This window comes from Arachis hypogaea, chromosome 11, assembly GCF_003086295.3.
Source record: "Arachis hypogaea cultivar Tifrunner chromosome 11, arahy.Tifrunner.gnm2.J5K5, whole genome shotgun sequence".
NCBI lineage: Eukaryota > Viridiplantae > Streptophyta > Magnoliopsida > Fabales > Fabaceae > Arachis > Arachis hypogaea.
Window position 1 is genome coordinate 123,259,643 of NC_092046.1, and position 15,440 is coordinate 123,275,082.

General features: G+C 40.2%; 1 non-coding gene across 1 annotated transcript; it reads right to left on the bottom strand.

The window, feature by feature from the left end:
* Positions 1–9,704: 9,704 nt before the first annotated feature.
* On the bottom strand, positions 9,705–9,812 carry LOC112724474 (small nucleolar RNA R71). Its single transcript, XR_003163635.1, has one exon. It is a non-coding gene; the product is annotated as a small nucleolar RNA R71 (small nucleolar RNA).
* Positions 9,813–15,440: the final 5,628 nt, after the last annotated feature.

The window sequence follows — 15,440 nt, forward strand, 5'->3', positions numbered from 1 at the left end:
TTCCTCCCGTCGCATCATCTCTCTGTCTCCTCGGGCTCCTCCGACGGCGGCGGTCAAGGTTCAACGTCGACGGCAGAACGGTAGGGACGAGCTCCTCTAGCTCGCACATGGTAGCTGCCCCCTCGAACCCCCCTTCTCGGCGCTGCTGTCTCTCTCTCTTCGCGATTGGCAGTGGCGAATGACGAGCTTCGACGGCGAGGCTTGGCACGGTGGCGGCGGCGCCGTGGCATCGACAGGGCACGGCGAACTGGGGAGCGAACAGCGGCGGTTCTGCACAGCGCGGCGGCAGCGAGCTCTCTCTCTCTCTCTCCCCCTGGCCGGCGCACTCTCCCTTCTCTGCGTTTTCTGCTTCTGTTTCCTTATCTCTTAGGAAATTGTTGGGTTGCAGGTTTGCTGAAGGGAAGAAGAAAAGGGGTGGCGGCTACTATGCTTAGGAATTAGGGTTTTATTTTCAAAAGCTAGAATTAGGGGCATTTTGGTAATTTCAAATAAAGTTGAGAATAATATGGTAATTGAAACCCAAATTAAATCCAACACTAGAGGTATATAGAAAATACTACTTGCTCATCAATTTCACAAATTATTTTCAATAAAATGCCCAAATCTAAAAATTAGAAATAATATACTTAATTTCTTCATTTTCCAAAATAGCAGTAATAATATTTAAAATATTACTTATCTAATCCAAATCATATAAAATCCTTATTGTTTCATAACTATCAACCTTATACTTTAAATATAGAAAATAATCCAATAATTATAAAATTGGATAATAATCATAGCTTATCTCAAATCCAATAAATCAAAGCTTGCCTTAATTATCTTTAATAAAATAATCTCTGAAATTAAGGCTATAAATAACTCTAGGATTTGAGACTTGATCATAATAAGACTTTTCAAAAGTTCTGGGTCTTACATCCTACCCACCTTATAAAAATTTTCGCCCTCGAAAATTGATACAAAATGAAAGAACTTCCATAACAGTTCACCCTTGAAAACATTTAAGGAAGAAGCAAAAATATCTCAAAATATAATCATATATACGATTTTTTTAAATACTTTGATTGTCATAAGCATAAGGATGTAAAGGTAGGAGTGTGATTGCAAAGCAAACGTTACAAGATAGGCTCGATGCACAAGGTCATATGATCTCAAAGCTTTACAAAAACTTGAGGTACCAAATAGGATGCAAATCAAGATGGGCGTTCACAAAGCAATGATGACATGGTTCAAACATGTGATAGTAAGGCAAGGCATCGAAGGCTATAAAACATGATGGGGTTAAAACGACGTGCTTAACCTCCGCACACTAATCTCATCTCAACCTCCAAGCTTTAACTTTCCAACCCCATTAAGCACTTTACAATCCTCATATCCGATCATAGGCCAGACAACTGCAAGCCCGTTCGCAAGGAACGAAACACCCAAAATTCATAACGTTGCACACCTACCGCTTCAACTTCCGTGTACACATATCACGTCTTAAAGAACTAACGCATCGTGTTACTACGTCTACAAGTCGCACGTGATATCAAAGCAATTCTCGAGTCTACTCAGAAGGATACCAGATTTAGAACGGAGAGACAATTGTCAAGGGTAATACTCATAGATTTAAGAGAATGTATCCAATTCCCAGATAAACAAAGACGCTCAAGCAATGAAGTTTGCTAGAAATAAATCAATTGACAACTTCAAAGATAACCCTTGAATCCAAGAAATTCAATAGGACTAATAAGAAGAGAACCAGCGCCTTAGTTCGAAACAAATTCAAATTGAGTCGAAGAAGTAGGAGGTTTACAAAAAGGAATATCAAACCCAAGACAAAGCTCACAAAACTCAAGAGCACGATTAAAAGTACTCCCAAATACATTGTTCATAAAGGAACCGAAACTTGCGAAAAAACCACTTCGCAATCTAAAAGAAAGGTTAATTAACAACATCCTTCAAGAGAGTAACAAAAGCATAGTCGTGGCTTTGCTTTAATGCAAGTTCATGTTGAAATAGACTTTGTCGAGTTCTAAAAACAAGGTGCACACGGGTTTGGCTAAAGGCTAAAATATTTCTTCAAATATTTTAGAAAGGTAATTAGATGCACAACTTAACCAAAAGCAGTTCATAAAACTCGGGAGAGAAATCAAATGCTTGTTCAAAAATTCTCAAAGTTCATATTCGAACAAGCGTGTATAGCATTCATAGCAAGGATAAAGAGGAAGTTAAACTCCTTTTAGAAAAGAAACTCTAAGGTAAAAATTTGCTTACAACTTGGTAGAGGAAATAAGTGGTGCGTTACAACGAACCGGTTTCCACTAAACAAGGAAGTTTTTCAAAACCTCATTTAAAATAGCGCATGCCAACTTTAAAATAATTTCGTCAAAATTGAACAATGGTTTCAATCTCAATCAAGCAACAGAAAATAAATTCCGTTTAATATTTCTTCAAAGAGAATTCAAAACTTCTTTAAAAGGTTCAAAACAAGACTCCAAAAGTGTTCTTGAAATCACCATCTCAGAAGAACATTCAAGAAGTTTAAGATGCACTAAAAGGAGTCAAGCCATACTAGAAAGGATCTTAAATTAAAGTAGTTCAAACAAGAGCCACTAGACATGAAACATCAAACAAGTTTTAAATTGATCCAAAAGAATACAAAAGTCATAGAAAAGACAACTCAATCATTTGTAATTTCTCAATGATAAATTTTTGACTAAAACTCTTGTAGAGATAATGAGAGAATAAACAATGCACTATTTTGGAACGAATCAAACTGACTCACATACGGATGAGATTTAGAAGAGAGGACAACCAAGATCAATGGTAATTTCACAAGATGTAAAAGATTAGTTAAAAACAGGGTCACGTATGACATTCATAGAGGTGCAAAGCTTAAGAAGGAACGAGTCCATTCATAAGAATAAAGCTATGAGTCCAACATTTTCAAAAGAACAACAATGGCATAAACCATGTAATATGCTAAACCACTCTCAATTCAGAATAAATTAAGTAAAGCTTATCAAACGAAACTCAACCGGGATAGAAGTGAAAAATCTTTCCTTTCCAAAATTTTGAAAAATATCCAAATACATAATCAAATGAAGAAGTGCACTGGAGTTATAGTAGAATTACTAGAAAGCCAAATTGTAACTTAAGGTAAATGCAGTTCCATAAACCAGTAAAAGCACAGGCGATGTATTAGAAATAAATAGTCGTTAAACTGTATAAGAAATCTTCAAGTTCCACATGTGTAGATAAGTATATATCTAATCAACAGCAACTTTCATGAAAATCTCAGAATTAGCTGTAATCACTGTCAAATAAGAGGAAAAATGAATCAACAAGTTCTCTAAGAATGAATTCGGAACCCGGAGTTAAAAGTCACAACACATTAAGACAAGTTCAAAGCTACATCAAGGAATATTAGAATCAGGAAGAACTCAAACAGAGAAAAACAGATGCAACAAGGATTCCAAACAAGCATATGCAATTGAGATCAAACAAGAATGCATATGAATAGAGAAATAGAGTGGAAACATCAAATTTCTTTTCGAAAGGAGTAGCAAACAAGAACTTCAAGTTAGGATATGAAAGAACAGGTCGACTCGAATAGAATTTCAAGACACACAACTGAATAGCCTCGAGAAATAGTTTCTAACGTTCCCAAAACCCGCGATTCGCTTTACTCGAAACTCGTATTTCATCTATGATAACCCATTAGTGCTTTCATATACATAAGTCACTAGTATTAAGCCGGCCAAACTTAATACCAAGAATTATGCAATGCAAGACTAACAGCGTTAAATCAATAGATCGTCATGTGCATAAAGCCCTAATCCGCGTCATTCGACAAGACCTAATACATGACAAACACTCAGAGTATGCAATTGAAGCATAGTCAGTCCATTCCTCAGGCTCTACAGGAAGAACTGCTCTGATACCATAATGTAACAGCCCAGACCACCCGCTAGCACGATATTGTCCGCTTTGGCACACAAGGCCTCACGGTTTTACCTTTGACGATAGGGATGCTAGCCGAAGCCCCCCACACTCACTCGTCAAAACGCGTCATGTTAGGGAGAGGTATCCACACCCTTATAAGGCATGCTTCGTTCCCCTCTCCAACCGATGTGGGCCTTACAATCCACCCCCCTAAGGGAGCCCAGCGCCCTCGCTGGCACATCGATCCGGGCTCTGGCTCTGATACCATCTGTAACAGCCCAGACCACCTGGTAGCACGATATTGTCCGCTTTGGCACACACAAGGCCTCACGGTTTTGCCTTTGATGATAGGGATGATGGCCAAAGCCCCCCACACTCACTCGTCAAAACGCGTCATGCTAGGGAGAGGTATCCACACCCTTATAAGGCATGCTTCGTTCCCCTCTCCAACCGATGTGGGCCTTACAATCCACCCCCATAAGGGAGTCCAGCGCCCTCACTGGCACATCGATCCGGGTTCTGGCTCTGATACCATCTGTAACAGCCCAGACCACCCGCTAGCACGATATTGTCCGCTTTGGCACACAAGGCCTCACGGTTTTGCCTTTGACGATAGGGATGCTAGCCGAAGCCCCCCACACTCACTCGTCAAAATGCGTCATGTTAGGGAGAGGTATCCACACCCTTATAAGGCATACTTCGTTCCCCTCTCCAACCGATGTGGGCCTTACAACCACAAAGGTATATATTCACATAGCGTTAAATACATATACTTAATCAAAGATCCTCAACTACAAATCCTACCCCTCTAAAAACCAAAACAATAAACGACGAGGGAAAAATAAAATATAACAACTCAACTCGTTAACATAATTTTCTATACTCCTGTAGCTCCGCACTAAACCTTCGCATTTGTAGCTGAAAGGGGGTGAAAATAGGGAGTAAGAACTAGGGAGTTCTTAGTAGGGTCGGGGTTAGAAGTTAAGTTCATTTTGCTATTATTAGCCAACCGCAACTAACAGCAAAACACATACAAGCATAAATAATAAAAAGAATACAGAAGTCAATCAGTCATGCAGCACACACAATCAATCACAGAGTTACATAGCATAGAGATATGCACAAACAAGCATGATGCATGTCTATCATTAGTGTAGGTAATGAGCTCATTTGTCAGTTTCGACCCGCACCCAATGCAATCTAACTTGCAAGTCGGATAAGGCATTCCAGCGACATAACCTCTGCAAGTTTCTACTTCTTGCAAGCGCTGATTCTACAGCCGAAGTATGTCGAACATGACCTCTGCAAGTACTTGCAGGCGCTGATTTATCTTTTCTTCAATCTTTTGATTATCAACATAAATAAATCAAATTATCTTCACACTATTCTCTCATCCTTCACTAAATATCTTATGGAAAAGAATCATAAGGTTCTTTAATTAAGTCGGTGTTCTCTAAAACTTTTAAGATTACTCTGTTATTTATTGAATTATATTCTGACTTAACTCAACAACCTTTGTCTGAGTTTGACTTCCAGTCCACAACCTCTGTAAGCAACCTCTGTCTTACAAGTGCGACACTCTTGAGCCGATGTATGTGATGAGCGGATAATTTATACGCTTTTTGACATTGTTTTTAGTATGTTTTTAGTAGGATCTAGTTACTTTTAGGGATGTTTTCATTAGTTTTTATGTTAAATTCACATTTCTGGACTTTACTATGAGTTTGTGTATTTTTCTGTGATTTTAGGAATTTTCTGGCTGAAATTGAGGGACTTGAGCAGAAATCAGATTCAGAGGTCGAAGAAGGACTGCTGATGCTGTTGGATTCTGACCTCCCTGCACTCAAAGTGGATTTTCTGGAGCTACAGAACTTGAAATGGCGCGCTTCCAATTGCGTTGGAAAGTAGACATTCAGGGCTTTCCAACAATATATAATAGTCCATACTTTGGCCAAGAATAGACGACGTAAACTGGCGTTCAACACCAGCTCTCTGCCAAAATCTGGCGTCCAGCGCCAGAAAAGGATCCAAAACCAGAGTTGAACGCCCAAACTGGCACAAATACTGGCGTTCAACTCCACAAATGGCCTCTGCATGTGCAACACTCAGGCTCAGCCCAAACACACACCAAGTGGGCCCCGGAAGTAGATTTATACATCAATTACTTACTCATGTAAACCCTAGTGACTAGTTTATTATAAATAGGACCTCTTACTATTGTATTAGACATCTTTGATCTTTGGATTACCTTATGATCCTTTGATCACGTTTTGGGGGCTGGCCATCTTGGCCATGCCTGGACCTTTCACTTATGTATTTTTAACGGTAGAGTTTCTACACTCCATAGATTAAGGTGTGGAGCTCTGCTGTTCCTCAAAGATTAATGCAAGTACTACTGTTTTCTATTCAATTCATCTTATTTTGCTTCTAAGATATCCATTCGCACCCAAGAACGTGATGAAGGTGATGATTATGTGTGACGCTCATCACCATCTCCCCTATGAACACGTGCCTGACAAACACTTCCGTTCTACATGAAATAAGCTAGAATGAATATCTCTTAGATCTCTTAACCAGAATCTTCGTGGCGTAAGCTAGAATGATGGCGGCATTCAAGAGAATCTGGAAAGTCTAAACCTTGTCTGTGGTATTCCGAGTAGGATTCGATGAATGAATGACTGTGACGAGCTCCAAACTCGCGATTGCAGGGCGTTAGTGACAGACGCAAAAGGATAGTAAATCCTATTCCAGCATGATCGAGAACCGACAGATGAATAGCCGTGCCGTGACAGGGTGCGTGAGCATATTATTCACTGAGAGGATAAGATGAAGCCATTGGCAAGGGTGATGCCTCCAGATGATTAGCCGTGCCGTGACAGGGCATTGGATCATTTTCCCGAGAGATGACCGAAAGTAGCCATTGACAGTGGTGATGTATCACATAAAGCCAGCCATGGAAAGGAGTGAGACTGATTGGATGAAGACAGCAGGAAAGCAGAGGTTCAGAGGAACGAAAAGCATCTCCGTTCGCTTATCTGAAATTCCTACCAATGAATTACATAAGTATTTCTATCCCTTCTTTTATTTATTATTCGAAAACACCCTTATCACTTTATATCTGCCTGACTGAGATTTGCAAGGTGACCATAGCTTGCTTCACACCAACAATCTCCGTGGGATTCGACCCTTACTCATGTAAGGTATTACTTGGACGACCCAGTGCACTTGCTGGTTAGTTGTATCGAAGTTGTGAACCATGGTATTGGCACCATGTTCTTGGCGCCATTGCCAGGGATTGTTCGAGCCTGGACATCACAATTTCGTGCACCAAGTTTTTGGCGTCGTTGCCAGGGATTGTTCGAGTTTGGACAACTGACGGCTCATCTTGTTGCTCAGATTAGGTAATTTTCTTTTCGTTTTGTTTTCTACAAAAAAAAATCTTTCAAAAATATTTTCAAGAATCTCATCTGTTTTCGAAAAAAAATAAAAATGTTTTCAAAAATTTTATTCAAGATTTTTAAGAATGAATTCTAGTGTTTCATGAAGCATGTGAAGCCTGGCTGGCTGTAAAGCCATGTCTAAATTCTTTTGGACTGAGGCTTCCAAACCATCAGAGGTAAGTTACATACTTGATAAATGATGAGCAGCAATTTGTTATCAAGAGCAATATACTCTGGTGTTAAATGCTGAAGCTTGGCTGGCCATTGGCCATGTCTAGTGTTTTGGACTGGAGCTTTCTTTGAAAGCTTGGCTGGCTAGTGAGCCATGTCTAATTCCTGGACTGAAGCTTTAGACTAAGAATGCAAGATTCCTGGAATTCATGTTAAAAATTTTGGAATCCTTATTTTTTCTTTTTCATATAATTTTCGAAAAAAATCCAAAAAAATTAGAAAATCATAAAAATCAAAAATATTTTTCTGTTTCTTGTTTGAGTCATGTGTCATGTTATAAGTTTGGTGTCAATTGCATGTGCATCTTGCATTTTTCGAAAATATCATGCATTCATAGTGTTCTTCATGATCTTCAAGTTGTTCTTGGTAAGTCTTCTTGTTTGATCTTGATGATTTTTTGTTTTGTGTCTTTTCATGTTTATCATATGCATTTTTGAATTCTTAGTGTCTAAGCATTAAAGAATTCTAAGTTTGGTGTCTTGCATGTTTTCTTTGCAATAAAAATTTTTCAAAAATATGTTCTTGATGTTCATCATGACATTCAAAGTGTTCTTGGTGTTCATCTTGACATTCATAGCATTCTTGCATGCATTCATTGTTTTGATCTAAAAATTTCATGCATTGCATATTTTTCATGTTTTTCATAAAAATTTCAAAAATAAAAAAAATATCCTTCCCTTTTTCTCTCATCAAATTCGAAAATTGAGTTGACTTTTTCAAAAATTTTTAAAAATCAAGTTGTTTCTTATGAGTCAAATCAAATTTTCAATTTGAAAATCTTATCTTTTTCAAAATTCTTAGTTATTTTCGAAAATTCTAAAAAATATTTTTCAAAAATCTTTTTCTTATTTTATATCATAATTTTCGAAAATAACAATAACAATTAATGTTTTGATTCAAAAATTTCAAGTTTGTTACTTGCTTATTAAGAAAGATTCAAACTTTAAGTTCTAGAATCATATCTTGTGATCTCTTGTGAATCAAGTCATTAATTGAGATTTTAAAGAAAAAATCAAATCTTTTCCAAAAAACTAATTTCAATCATATCTTTTCAAAAATATCTTCTTATCTTATCTTTTTCAAAAATATCTTTTCAAAATATCTTTTCTAACTTCCTAACTTCTTATCTTTTCAAAATTTGTTTCAACTAACTAACTAACTTTTTGTTTGTTTCTTAACTTTTTCAAAACTACCTAACTAACTCTCTCTCTAATTTTCGAAAATATCTTCCCTCTTTTTCAAAAATTTCTTTTTAATTAACTAATTATTTTTATTTTTGATTTCAAAAATTTTCGAAAATTACTTACATTTTTCAAAAACCATTTTCGAAAATCACTAACTCTTTTTCAAAATAATTTTCGAAAATTATCCCTCCCCCATCTCATTCTATTTATTCATTCATATCCTAACATCTCATCTCACCTCTCTTCCATCCTCACAGTTGTGTTTCTTCCATTATATTACATTCTTTGTCTCCCCATCTTCTTCCACTCACACAGGAATCCCTATACTGTGGTATAAAGGATCTCCATTATTATTATTATTTTTCTGTGCCTTCTTCTTTGTCATATGAGCAGGAGCAAGGATAAGAACATTCTTGTGGAAGCAGATCCAGAACCTGAAAGGAATCTGAAGAGAAAATTAAGAGAAGCTAAAATATAACAATCCAGAGAAAACCTTTCAGAAATTTTCGAACAGGAAGAGGAGATGGCAGCCGAAAATAATAATAATGTAAGGAAGATGCTTGGTGACTTTACTGCACCTAATTCCAATTTACATGGAAGAAGTATCTCCATTCCTGCCATTGGAGCAAACAACTTTGAGCTGAAACCTCAATTAGTTTCTCTGATGCAGCAGAACTGCAAGTTTCATGGACTTCCATCTAAAGATCCTTTTCAGTTCTTAACTGAATTCTTGCAGATATGTGATACTGTTAAGACTAATGGAGTAGATCCTGAAGTCTACAGGCTCATGCTTTTCCCTTTTGCTGTAAGAGACAGAGCTAGATTATGGTTGGATTCTCAACCCAAAGACAGCTTGAACTCTTGGGATAAGCTGGTCACGGCTTTCTTAGCCAAGTACTTTCCTCCTCAAAAGCTGAGCAAGCTTAGAGCTGATGTTCAAACCTTCAGACAGAAGGAAGGTGAATCCCTCTATGAAGCTTGGGAAAGATACAAACAGTTGACCAAAAAGTGTCCTTCTGACATGCTTTCAGAATGGACCATCCTGGATATATTCTATGATGGTTTATCTGAGCTATCAAAGATGTCACTGGACACTTCTGCAGGTGGATCCATTCACCTAAAGAAAACGCCTGCAGAAGCTCAAGAAATCATTGACATGGTTGCTAATAACCAGTTCATGTACACTTCTGAAAGGAATCCTGTGAGTAATGGGACACCTATGAAGAAGGGAGTTCTTGAAGTTGATACTCTGAATGCCATATTAGCTCAGAATAAAATATTGACTCAGCAAGTCAATATGATCTCTCAAAGTCTGCATGGAATGCAAGCTGCATCCAACAGTACTCAAGAGGCATCTTCTGAAGAAGAAGCTTATTATCCTGAGAACCCTGGAATAGCAGAGGTAAATTACTTAGGTGAACCTTATGGAAACACCTATAACTCAACATGGAGAAATCATCCAAATTTCTCATGGAAGGATCAAAAGCCTCAACAAGGCTTTAATAATGGTGGAAGAAACAGGTTTAACAATAATAAACCTTTTCCATTATCCACTCAGCAACAGACAGAGAACTCTGAACAAAATGCTTCTAATTTAGCAAATCTAGTCTCTGATCTATCTAAGGCCACTGTGAGTTTCATGAATGAAACCAGGTCTTCCATTAGAAATTTGGAAGCACAAGTGGGCCAGCTGAGTAAAAGGATCACTGAAATCCCTCCCAGTACTCTCCCAAGCAATACAGAAGAGAACCCAAAAGGAGAGTGCAAGGCCATTGACATAAGCAAAATGGCCGAACCCAATGAGGGAGAGGAGGACGTGAATACCAAGGAGGAAGACCTCCTGGGACGTCCAGTGATCAATAAGGAGCTTCCCTCTGAGGAACCAAAGGACTCTGAGGCTCATCTAGAGACCATAGAGATTCCATTGAACCTCCTTATGCTCTTCATGAGCTCTGATGAGTATTCCTCTTCTGAAGAGAATGAGGATATTACTAAAGAGCAAACTGCCAAGTTTCTTGGTGCAATCATGAAGCTGAATGCCAAATTATTTGGAATTGATACTTGGGAAGTTGAACCTCCCTTGTTCATCAATGAACTAAGTGATCTGGATCAACTGACATTGCCTCAGAAGAGACAGGATCCTGGAAAGTTCATAATACCCTGTACCATAGGCACCATGATCTTTAAGGCCCTGTGTGACCTTGGTTCAGGGATAAACCTCATGCCCCTCTCTGTAATAGAGAAACTGGGAATCTATGGGGTGTAAGCTGCTAAAATCTCATTAGAGATGGCAGACAGCTCAAGAAAACAGGCTTATGGACAAGTAGAGGACGTGTTAGTAAAGGTTGAAGGCCTTTACATCCCTGCTGATTTCATAGTCCTGGATACTGGAAAGGAAGAGGATGAATCCATCATCCTAGGAAGACCTTTCCTGGCCACAGCAAGAGCTGTGATTGATATTGACAGAGGTGAAATATTCCTTCAATGGAATGAGAACTCCCTTGTGTTTACAACTCAAGGATCTCCCTCTGCAACCATGGAGAGGAAGCAGAAAAAGCTTCTCTCAAAGCAGAGTCAACCAGAGCCCCCACAGTCAAACTCTAAGTTTGGTGTTGGGAGGCCACAACCAAACTCTAAGTTTGGTGTTGAACTCCCATATCCAAACTCTAAGTTTGGTGTTGGAGAGTCTCAACAAAGCTCTGCACATCTGTGAGGCTCCATGAGAGCCCACTGTCAAGCTATTGACATTAAAGAAGCGCTTGTTGGGAGGCAACCCAATGTCTATCTAATTCTTATTTTTATTGTTTTTCATGTTTTCTTAGGTTCATGATCATGTGGAGTCACAAAATAAATATAAAAATTGAAAACGGAATCAAAAACAACAGAAGAAAAATCACACCCTGGAGGAGCATCTGTCTGGCGTTCAGCGCCAGAACAGAGCATGGTTCTGGCGCTGAACGCCCAAAATGGGCAGCTTCTGGGCGCTGAACGCCAGAACAGGCATGGTTCTGGCGTTCAACGCCAGAAATGGCACACAAATGGGCGTTGAATGCCCAAAATGGCCACCAACCTGGCGCTGAACGCCCAGAGTTGGGTACAAAGGCATTTTTACATGCCTAATGGGTGCAGGAATGTAAATCCTTGAACACCTCAAGATCTGTGGACCCCACAGGATCCACTCAGGATCTGTGGACCCCACAAGATCCCCACCTACCTCCACTCACTCCTTCTCACCACTCTCTTTCACACAACCCCATAAACACTCTTCCCCAAAAACCCTTCACCAATCACCTCACACTCTCTTCCCCATCACCTCTTCACCACTCACATCCATCCACTCTTCCCCATAAACCTACCTCATAAACTCCACCTACCTTCAAAATTCAAAACCAATTTCCCACCCAAACCCACCCATATGGCCGAACCTTAACCCCCCTCCCTTCCCTATATAAAGACCTCCATTCTTCATCAAATTCACACAACACACCCCTCTACACTCCTCTTGGCCGAAACCACATCTCCCTCTCCCTCTCCATATTTCTTCTTCTTCTTCTTCTATTCTTTTGTTTATTGCTCGAGGGCGAGCAATATTCTAAGTTTGGTGTGGTAAAAGCATAGCTTTTTTGTTTTTCCATTACCATTGATGGCACCCAAGACCGGAGAATCCTCTAGAAGAGGGAAAGGGAAGACAAAAGCTTCCACATCCGAGTCATGGGAGATGGAAAGATTCATCTCCAAAGCCTATCAAGACCACTTCTATGATGTTGTGGCCAAGAAGAAGGTGATCCCTGAGGTCCCTTTCAAACTCAAAAGAAATGAGTATCCTGAGATCTGACATGAAATTCAAAGAAGAGGTTGGGAAGTTCTAACAAATCCCATCCAACAAGTCGGCATCCTAATGGTTCAAGAGTTCTATGCTAATGCATGGATCACCAAGAACCATGATCAAAGTAAGAACCCGGATCCAAAGAACTATGTTACAATGGTTCGGGGAAAATACTTAGATTTTAGTCCGGAGAATGTGAGGTTGGCGTTCAACTTGCCAAACATGGAAGAGAACGCACGCCCCTACACAAGGAGAGTCAACTTTGATCAAAGGTTGGACCAAGTCCTTATAGACATATGTGTAGAAGGAGCTCAATGGAAGGTTGACTCCAAAGGCAAGCCGGTTCAACTAAGAAGATTGGACCTCAAGCCTATAGCTAGAGGATGGTTGGAGTTCATTCAATGCTCAATCATTCCCACTAGCAACCGGTCTGAAGTTACTATAGACCGGGCCATTATGATCCATAGCATCATGATTGGAGAAGAGGTGGAAGTTCATGAGATTATACCTCAAGAACTCTACAAGGTGGCTGACAAGTCCTCCACTATGGCAAGGTTAGCCTTCCCTCACCTCATTTGCCATCTATGTTACTCAGCTGGAGCTTTCATAGAAGGAGACATTCCTATTAAGGAAGAGAAGCCCATCACTAAGAAAAAGATGGAGCAAGCAAGAGAGCCCATTCATGGAGCTCAAGAGGTGCAGGAAGCTCATCACCATGAGATCCCGGAGATGCCTCAAATGCACTTTCCTCCACAAAACTATTGGGAGCAAATCAACACCTCCCTAGAAGAATTGAGTTCCAATATGGGACAACTAAGGGTGGAACATCAAGAGCACTCCATCATGCTTCATGAAATAAGAGAAGATCAAAAAGCAATGAGGGAGGAGCAACAAAGACAAGGAAGAGACATAGAAGAGCTCAAGGACATCATTGGTTCCTCAAGAAGGTGGCGTTTCCTTAGTGATGGTGGCGTTTCCTTCTTGAGGAACCAATTATGTCCTTGAGCTCTTCTATGTCTCTTCCTTGTCTTTGTTGCTCCTCCCTCATTGCTTTTTGATCTTCTCTTATTTCATGAAGCATGATGGAGTGCTCTTGATGTTCCACCCTTAGTTGTCCCACATTGGAACTCAATTCTCCTAGGGAGGTGTTGATTTGCTCCCAATAGTTTTGTGGAGGAAAGTGCATTTGAGGCATCTCCGGGATCTCATGGTGATGAGCTTCATACGCCTCTTGAGCTCCATGAGTGGGCTCTCTTGCTTGCTCCATCTTTTTCTTGGTGATGGGCTTGTCCTCTTTAATGAGGATATCTCCCTCTATGTCAATCCCAGCCGAATTGCATAGGTGGCAGATGAGGTGAGGAAAGGCTAACCTTGCCATAGTGGAGGACTTGTCAGCCACCTTGTAGAGTTCTTGAGGTATAATCTCATGAACTTCCACCTCTTCTCCAATCATGATGCTATGGATCATGATGGCCCGGTCTATAGTAACTTCAGACCGGTTGCTAGTGGGAATGATTGAGCATTGAATGAACTCCAACCATCCTCTAGCCACAGGCTTGAGGTCCAATCTTCTTAATTGAACCGGCTTGCCTTTGGAGTCAATCTTCTATGAAGCTCCTTCTACACATATGTCCATAAGGACTTGGTCCAACCTTTGATTAAAGTTGACCCTTCTAGTGTAGGGGCGTTCATCTCCTTGCATCATGGGCAAGTTAAACGCCAACCTCACATTCTCCGGACTAAAATCTAAGTATTTCTCCCGAACCATTGTAATATAGTTCTTTGGATCCGGGTTCTTACTTTGATCATGGTTCTTGGTGATCCATGCATTGGCATAGAACTCTTGAACCATTAGGATGCCGACTTGTTGGATGGGGTTTGTTAGAACTTCCCAACCTCTTCTTTGAATTTCATGTCGGATCTCCGGATACTCATTTCTTTTGAGTTTGAAAGGGACCTCAGGGATCACCTTCTTCTTGGCTACAACATCATAGAAGTGGTCTTGATGGGCTTTGGAGATGAACCTTTCCATCTCCCATGACTCGGATGTGGAAGCTTTTATCTTCCCCTTCCCCTTTCTAGAGGATTCTCCCTTTCTTAGGTGCCATCAATGGTAATGGAAAAACAAAAAAAGCTATGCTTTTACCACACCAAACTTAGAATATTGCTCGCCCTCGAGCAATAAACAAAAGAATAGAAGAAGAAGAAGAAGAAATATGGAGAGGGGGAGGGAGATGTGGTTTCGGCCAAGAGGGGTGTGTTGTGTGAATTTGATGAAGAACGGAAGGCAAGGCTTTATATAGGGAAGGGAGGGGGGTATTGGTTCGGCCATATGGGTGGGTTTGGGTGGGAAATTGGTTTTGAATTTTGAAGATAGGTGGAGTTTATGAGGTAGGTTTATTGGGAAGAGTGGGTGGATGTGAGTGGTGAAGGTTTAATAGGGAAGAGTGTTTATTGGGAAGAGAGGATGATTGAGAAGAGAGAAGAGAGTGAGTGGAGGTAGGTGGGGATCCTGTGGGGTCCACAGATCCTGAGGTGTTCAAGGATTTACATCCCTGCACCCATTAGGCATGTAAAAATGCCTTTGCACACAACTCTGGGCGTTCAGCGCCAGGTTGGTGGCCATTTTGGGCGTTCAGCGCCCATTTGTGTGCCATTTCTAGCGTTGAACGCCAGAACCATGCCTGTTCTGGAGTTTAGCGCCCAGAAGCTGCCCATTTTGGGCGTTCAGCGCCAGAACCATGCTCTGTTCTGGCGCTGAACGCCAGACAGATGCTCCTCCAGGGTGTGATTTTTCTTCTGCTGTTTTTTTTATTCCGTTTTCAATTT